General features: G+C 41.6%; 1 long non-coding RNA gene across 1 annotated transcript; it reads right to left on the reverse strand.

The window, feature by feature from the left end:
• Window positions 1-418: 418 nt before the first annotated feature.
• LOC115184919 (uncharacterized) lies at window positions 419-8,132 on the reverse strand. The gene is made up of 3 exons (XR_003874692.1): window positions 5,653-8,132; window positions 2,922-4,193; window positions 419-2,722 (listed from the first exon to the last, which is right to left on the reverse strand). It is a non-coding gene; the product is annotated as an uncharacterized LOC115184919 (long non-coding RNA).
• Window positions 8,133-8,876: the final 744 nt, after the last annotated feature.

Consider the following 8,876-nt stretch of genomic DNA (forward strand, 5'->3'; position numbering starts at 1 on the left):
ATGGAACAATGGGTTGATATGACATAGAAACAAGATGTTATTTAACCATAAATGGTTCTCGAAAAACATTGTACTTGTCAGCCATTTAGTTAATATTAGTTGGAATCTATTGAAAAGCTTTATGGAAAGATACAACTGAAGTTTCAAGCAAGGAATATGACACTGTTATTAAAGCTATACCTAGTGGGATAAAAACTTTACTTCAGAATAATGCATATTTTGGAATATCTCCGATTGTAAGCGATATCCAGGTGAATGCCATTGGTCTACTAGATACGAAATTCAACAATGTTAAGGGATATTTTCTACAGGAAGTCAATTCCCTCTGCAAAATTTTGTTGGGCTTCGTTTGATGTAAACTGGCGCCGTGCTTGGCTCACTCCACACAAATGTATGGTGACCAATAAAGTAAAGGAGATCTCCTTTAAGATTATCCATAGATTCTATCCGTGTAACAGCTTGATTTCTAAATATATACCTGATGTTAGCAGTGAATGCAGTTTGTGAACCCTTTCCTTAATTTTTTTATCTGATTTGGAAAAATATTTAGTCTTTAAAACGTATACAAAACAAAATGTAAAAAAAATGTATTCGCTATATGTCTGTATTTGAATTGATATAATGTGGATTATTATTATTATTTTTGGAAATTCTCATTTCTTTGTGGAATCCCTCTAGCTGTTATGTTCATGTTTTGCATGTTACTGTTAATTAAAAAATAACAACAAGAAAAAAGATCACTATAGGGCAGAATTATTTTAAGCGTTGGATGGTGGGGGTTCAGTTTGGCGACCATTTTGACAAGGACAGTCTAAACGTCCTGCAAAAGTTGAAAAGAGCGCTTCTCACGGGGGAGTTGGATGAGTCTAGAGATCAATACCCTGAGCTGAACATAGATTATTTTTCAGTGCAGTTGCCCCTCTTTTGCAACAAATACCACTGTAGCAGTAGTGGAGAGGCAGTTAAGGTCCTCAGAGGCTTCCAGTGGACGTGCAGGGGTTGGTTGACCAAGTTGAGGTGCTGATCAGAATTTTGTTTGCGGTAACAGTGTCTTCATGTGAGGCTGAGGAGTTTCAGTGCACTCCGTAGGTTAAAGACTTGGCTACGGACCAGCATGGGCCAAGAGAGACTGAACGGCATAGTTGTCTGTAATGTACATAAAGACAGGCTGGACAGTCTACAGGGAAAATATCTGCCAGCAATTTGTTGGATCCATTGAAACCTGCAAACATATGTTTGGTTCTTTTGTTCAGTAGTGTGTATAGCAGTGGTTCTCAACCTTTTTTAGGTACAGGAACCCCTGCATATTTTGAGGCAAGGCAGGCAAGGTTGAGCTGTCCTCAGGGACCTCCACCCCCTCTATATTATATGTAAAGTTACTGGAATCCTTGTGGTACTGAATACATTCATTACACGGCCCCACTGCAATTACACCAGGGCCACGGACCCGTTTGAGAACCCCTGGTGTATAGTATGATATTTGTTCTTTTGTTTAGTCGTTTTTAATACTTGACAGTGCACTTACTAATTATTCATTTTGTTATTTTATTTAAAATGGCATACTTTGTGTGACATACTTGTCCATAGCTGCTGTTTGAAGAGTTGAGACACTGACTGAACAATAAATAAGTATTTTGAAGGATATTTTGGTTGATTTATTTGGGTTATTCATTGAAGTAGCTTTTAGAACTGTACTTATTTTGAGCTTTTTGTTCTTGTAAAGCTATTGTAGTAGACTCAGGCCAGTGGCACATATTTAATGACTATATAAATGTATCAGAAAAAATCAAATGAAAAGGTCATTTCAATACGGAGACCAACTTCGATGGTTCTCAATGGATTCTTTTAGATGAGATCACATCATGTTCATTGTATTTACGAAAACTGCACCCATACAGTGTACAGTACCATTGCCACCTAGTGGCCTTTCTTGGTATTTCTGGTTGTAAATACAAACACCTGCATACATACTGGACTGATAAGGAAAACTGCTATAACTATTAGTACTAGAAGTATTATAATGATTTAAACATTTGAACAAGTTGAGACAATCCTTCAGTTAACTACTGTACCCATCAATTATCCAGTTGTAGTAATTATGGTTCCTAAATATACATTTAACATATTACAACGTAGGCTGTGTTACATCACTACTTTTGGTGTCCCCCTCAGGAACTGCTCTTGAGAAAATCTCATGTAGCCCCTGCATGTATTGTAATGTTTTTAAAACTGCCTATGCAGCTAATGGGGATCCATAATAAATACAAAGTCTGGACATGCAGCCATTTTGAGTGTACCCATAAGTTTACAACACCCTTCTATGGATTCTATTTCTATGGGGGCAATGCAACAAGCTGCCTAAATCGCGGGTTTCCCGGCAATGCAAGATGGGAGTAACTATATAATTTTGCCAAATGTATTTCAATTTATACTTCCTGCGGCTATGGTTGTACCTCTGCACAACACCATTCACTGTTTTCACTGCAATAGAAAAAAGAACAAACCCCCCCCCCAAAAAAAAAAAAATCAAATTTGTAAGGTAGTACAATTGGGTAGTTTGTGTAAAAATGTTTCTTCACCCACCCTCAGGCTCTTCACTTCTTTGGGAAATTTTCCTCCTCAGAGACAGAGGAAGATAATGAGGACGAGTCCCCTGGTTGATTCCCCCTCGCTGCTGGAGTCCCCGCCTGATTCCAGCACGTAGCCTACTGCTGGTCAGACCCTACACACAGAGTAACAATAACATTTGTGAACTATTTAACCCTAACCCCATCTCCAAACAGGCACAATGACTATGTAAAAAGAGTAACGTAGCGTTTGAAATCATGACACTCATAACAATCCAGTCCACCTGTTAATCTTAGGACAGACTAATTCTCAACTGTTATTTAAATGTTAAAGTTCATTCAAAGATGATGCACCTCTTAGGGATGCCAGCTGGCTTTTCATGGTGGTCATTGTGTCCAGCAGCTCTTCGTTTTGGTATTTTTCTGCCTGTAGCTCAGCTCTCAGCTTTAGGACTTCAAGGGCCTTTGGGTCAGCTGTGAAACACACACATTTTAAGTCCGAACTCCTGCCCACCAGACTGCTTCCCTCTCTCAAATCAAATGGAAGTGAGGCTATTATAGGTTCCCTGTGTATTGTATAACCACAACTTGTCTAGTGGGATATTTTAGTGACCATCCCCCACTTAAAAAAAGTGTTTGAATGAAAACTGCAAAATCCCAGTTATTTTTCATATTTTGCCTACATTTTAACACACTAGCATCAATAGACACTGAAATGGGCAATCACAATAGTAAAAAAATTCAACATCCTTACAAACGATGCTTGTGTTTAAATTGCTCACTGCCAACAGACAACTTCTTCCAGGTTGGATCACAACTTCCAAATAATTTCCCTTCATCTTATTGACCATGCTGTGTACTGAAGTAACTATAACATACCAAATTACCATAGGCTAATAGGCAATGTAATTACTAATATTCTTTAGATTCACTGCAGCAAATTAAAAATAAGACAATACATTAAATGAGACATGTTCTTAGCTAAATTCTTCAGCCATCATAGTTTCATCTTTATATCATTAATGAAATGAGTTCCCATCAGAGACATCGTGTGCTGACATTGTGGTTTCTGCATTATGATCCATTTACATGACACCACCAATATATGGCTGATTCTCATTATCTGGCTGAACCCCTTCTATTACTCATTAAACTGAAAATAAAGTTATTTGATTTTGAACATATAGGCTTCAATTCATTCTATAGCAATTTACCTAAGCCTTAGCACTAGTGCTAGCAACAGGCTTGTCATCATAATTATGAACTAGCCTAAATGTAATTAATTCTGGAAGGTGTTACTTTCCTTGCTTGTTTGTCAGTTGGTAATGTATCGTTAGTTTGTAATGTCAAAGATTATCTATATACCTCTGGTAATGTCTAATTTGCCTAATTTTGTCTGGATTCTATAATTTATAGACGGTTTGTGTTGGGGACAAATCTTTTGACTTTTGGCCGACCATTGGGCTCTTCCTCCCTCTCCCTCCTCTCTCGGTCTCTGTGCTGTGTGGAACACCTAGGCTGCTGTTGCTGGGCTGGGAGAACAGAGAGTTTGTGGACCCGGCTGTATGGCCCTCTGTAGGCACCCCTGGGTCCCTGCTTGGCTCTTTTTAGATGGGGACGTCTTCACTGAAGGGGGAAGAGGGAGATTAGATGTTTATTATCCCAAGCTTGGGAAATTTCTTTGGCATGTTAAACTTCACAACATCATAAAGACACAAACTATCATCATGAAACGTCAAATATGTAATACATATAAATAAGAACAGAGGGGTGGGATGAATTCTACTCTGGCTGCATTCCTGTTCTTTCCTTTTCCTGAAGTGTGCACTCATTCACTCCCCTCATGCATTTCAAAGCATTGGATTGGTGCAAGCATGGCTGGAAGGAGTTCCCCACCATATTCCTCACATCCGTCAATTCCTTTAAAATACATGAGGGGGAGTGCACACTTTAGGGGAATCCAAAAAGGAATTGAAGGTCAATTGCCCCTCATAACAAATGTACTTCTGACAATCCCTGTACTTCAAGTGTACAGCCTGCATCCTTGATGACAAGAGAAAGTTAAATGTAAATCGCATTAACACAAATAGGTACAAATTACAAGAGAGCTGTAACAAGGCCTCCTAGTAGGAGGGGGGTGTGTAGGAATCAGGAGCAGGAGAGCAGAGAAGTTCCAGTGGCACACAACTTTTAAAATCAGGCGGTCCCAAAGGCACAATACAAACACATGGGAAAAACCGCACAAACGTAGTCGCCACCCACAGGGAAAAACCGCACACACGGAGGAGAAACCTCGACCCCGTGGTGCAGGCACGCACCCCTTACAAGCAAATACAAATAACCCCGCACAAAGCCTAGCCTGCAGCGGGGTGTATATAAACCCACCGAAATCAACTAAACTGAACACAGGTGTGAAAAAAACAGAGACACAAACGAAAAGGAAAATGGGATCGGTGGCAGCTAGTAGGCCGGCGACGACGACCGCCGAGCACCGCCCGAACAGGGAGAGGAGCCACCTTCTGTGGAAGTCGTGACAAGAGCAGTGCTCTGTTTAGAGTAAAACACGTGTTGCATCGACCTGCCTGCCGCTAAATACTGTACTAACTGCTTTACCGACCAAACAGCAGCTAAAAATTGTCAACGAGTAACAGCTCTAAAGTTCAGCGTAAAACGCATGTGTTGCACCGACCAAACTGCAGCGAAAAACTGTCTAATAGCTCTAAACTTAGGTGAAACACACGTAGCACAGACCAACTGCCGCTGTCTGCTAACAGCTTTTCAGAGTAAAACATGTCGCACTGACAAACCTGCTGGCAGTAGTCAGTAAAGTCCGCTAGCTACTGAGTTAATAGTTAATACCGCTCTGTTGAAAATGTAAAACAGGTGATGCACTGATCCTCTGAGCGTACATACTGTCCAAAAACACCAAAAGTGGTATAACTTAATGTTACTGTAGCTAGCTAATTAGCTCTAGCTAGATGCTCACATTAGCATCTGACTATGCAAATCGTGCAGTAACAGTAAGACTACAATGCTAGCTAGTTGTAATATTTCAACAGTTTTAATTTATATACAATGAACTTACCTCGAATTCTAATTAAATTTAGAAATGAAGAAATTCTGTGAATGACTTGTGATGTTGGACGGATCCACACTCTCGATCTGTCCACTCCTTCCATTCACGAGACACTTGCAAATAGCCAATGGCGGCAAAATCTAAATGTAACCAGCATTAGTGGGCGTGGTCATGCTGTTTTACGCCAATAGAATTTCATCTGCATTTTTGTCCCACTCTAACTGGTAATAATTACTCTAAAATGATTTCATTTCACTACTTGAGAGGAAAATAATTTTAACTCCAGAAAAAACAGTGTCTATCAGAATGGATAGACTTACAGAGAAAGGAACACACAAGGGTCCACACCAAGGGATTAAAGCCAGACAGGGCCACTGCCCAACCTCCTCATCCACATACTAAGGAACAAGACAGGATCAATTTAAGAGTCAGTTTGAATGATACACTGGTATAGAAGTGACAGACTAGTATTGAGAGGATCACAAGAGGAGGCCACTGCAGTGATAGATTCTAAGACAATTGGCATTTGAAATACAGAGGTCAGTTTGAATGTCAGATTGTTATTGAACCAATATTGCTAATGAAGCAGTATTGTTATTGCCTGGGTGCCAGTCTGTTTCAGTTCTCTGACAACTCCTTATGGGATTGTTAAGCCAATACCATTTTGCAACGAGGGAATTGGCAAGAGAGCAGAAACAGCCTGACACCCAGGCTATTGATATTGATGTCTTATTCTTATCAGAGACAGGGGACATGTTAATGTGTACTATCTATACTACAACACTGTAAGCCTCTCAGCTGGGGGACGATCTCTCAAATTTTGTGCTGATTTTCTTCATTTTAGGCTCAAAAGAAGTGTGTTGTCCTCTTACATACCACTGGCAATTTTATATTCCTCTGTGTTTTGTATTTATGTTTATTTTCCCGTTTTATATGTTTGGAATGGCACGGTTACGACAGGAGATTCAGCTGTCATAGTGTAAATGGTGTAAGCAGTTGTAGGCCTATTTTTTTAATCAGAATGACTACATTACCCCTAATGCTCATCGACTAGACATTTGAAATTACCATGGCAATTATGCATCACAAAAGTAATACAAATGCATGCAACATGCAGGATTTGCCAGTATCCAAGGTATCCAATCAACTGCGCTGCTGCACTTATGGCCTATGAACTATGGGCAGGTGCGTAAAATCTTTAACTGCATTATCTCATGACCCGCTGCCCTGTTTCCCCCAAGTCTTAAACTAACCCTAAATACCATACCAGAGAGCATAATTTAGCCTCAGAGGATCAATACATCTGTAAAAAAAAATGCTGTGGATTGTGTGTAAACGTAATCAGAATTGTATACAGTCGGTAAGCCCGCCGCAAAATGGGCAGCATGCGCAGCAAATATCAAACAGCAGACTGTTGGGTAGCGGCTGTCAGTAAAACAGCAGCTAAAATAGCCTGGCCTTTTGCAATATTTCAAAATACAATCATGGGAAAAACAATTTGGAAAATAAATGACTACCCCTGAAATGAGAAGACTAATCTGTCTGTAGTTAGGCTACATACATATTTTATGAAGTCCCTCCCAGCATCCCCAACTCTAAACATCTTCCCCAGGCCTTCCTGCGGCTATGCCTATGCCATTTTTAAATAGGCCTATATGTGGACAACATGGGTTCAGGGTAGGCCAATCACAAAATCGAAATATTATATTTTAAATAGAAAGCAAGTGCCATGATTCCACAGATTTGATTTTTAAATGCTCCAGAGTTGAGAATATTGCTTTATATAGAGACCAAAAAGATGAACAGATTAACACATTTTTGATTTGTAGGAAGGGGAATTGCGTTGAATGAAATGATTATTTTTGAACGATTTGCTGCCCATAACGGCAAGGTACCGCTAGTTACAGTACTAATAATCTATGACCCTCTAATAATGTGATTGGCTATCTGCAGGTGCTGACCGTTGGTTAAGCACTAGTTTCCCAGATTCAGTGAGGTCAAAGGGGTAATAGGGTACAGCCATCAAAATAAGGAAATTCTCCCAATAAGATCAGATGAGCTTTTGTTAACAGTGTGAATGGTTACCTGCGTGTTTAACACTGTCAGCTCTCTCACCAGAATCCTCCCAGCACAGGTGAGATAGTAGACTGATTTGGGCTTGGAGATGACAGGCTATGAGGAAGAGGGAATATGTTCAAAGGCATTTTTTTATTATATTGTTTTATAGAAAACTAGTGACTTGATGTTAATGTTTAATATCCTCTAAAGACCAGAGAGTATGAGAATGGATAGATTTACAGAGATAGGAACACACAAGGGACATGTTTGTTTGTTGTTATTAATAGGGGGATTCCATAGCATGTGGGCTACATTGTAAAAAGTATAACATCTCCTCTGGGGTTGCTAGGTATCTTGACCAAATGGCACTACGTTCCCTAATTAGTGCACTGGGACCTGGGAGGAAGTTCTGGACGGCAAGGGATCCTGGACATGGGAGGTGATCCAGGCTGGATGGGATCGCCTTCCATGGGAACAGGTGGAGGCAGCGAGAGCAGAGCGGCGACGAGAGGAGGCACGATACCAACGGCGAGGCAAGTGCGGGAGGCAGCGGGGTGGCATACGGGGAGATTGGCAGAGTCAGGTTGGAGACCTGTGCCAACTCCCCGGGCTTACTGTGGGGGGCGAGTGTCCGAGCAAGCACCGTGTTATGCTGAGATACGCACTGTGTCGCCAGTACGCAGCTACAGCCCAGTGCGCTCGGTGCAAGCTCCTCACAGGTGCCGTGCTAGAGTTGGCATTCAACCAGGAAGGAGTATGCCTGCTCAGCGTTCCTGGTCTCCGGTGCGTCTTCTCAGCCCAGGTTATCCTGCGCCAGCTCTACGCACGGTAACCCCAGTTCGCCAACACAAACCTGTGCAACCTGTCACAACGCCTCGCGCTTGTCCAGCTACAGAGGTTTTACAGCCAGGACGGGTTGTGCCAGCCATAAGCTCCAGATCTCTAGTGCGCCTCCACGACCCAGTATACCCTGTGCCTGCTCTGCGCACCTGGCCTCCGGCGACGCTCTCCAGTCCGGAGCCTCCAGCGACGTTCCCTAGTCCAGAACTCCCAGCGATGTTCCCTAGTCCGGTGAGACCTATTCCAGCTCTGCGAAGGAAACCTACAGCGACGTTCCCTAGTCCAGAACTCCCAGCGACGTTCCCTAGTCCGGTGAGACCTATTCCAGCTCCACA

Source organism: Salmo trutta, unplaced genomic scaffold, assembly GCF_901001165.1.
Source record: "Salmo trutta unplaced genomic scaffold, fSalTru1.1, whole genome shotgun sequence".
Lineage (NCBI taxonomy): Eukaryota > Metazoa > Chordata > Actinopteri > Salmoniformes > Salmonidae > Salmo > Salmo trutta.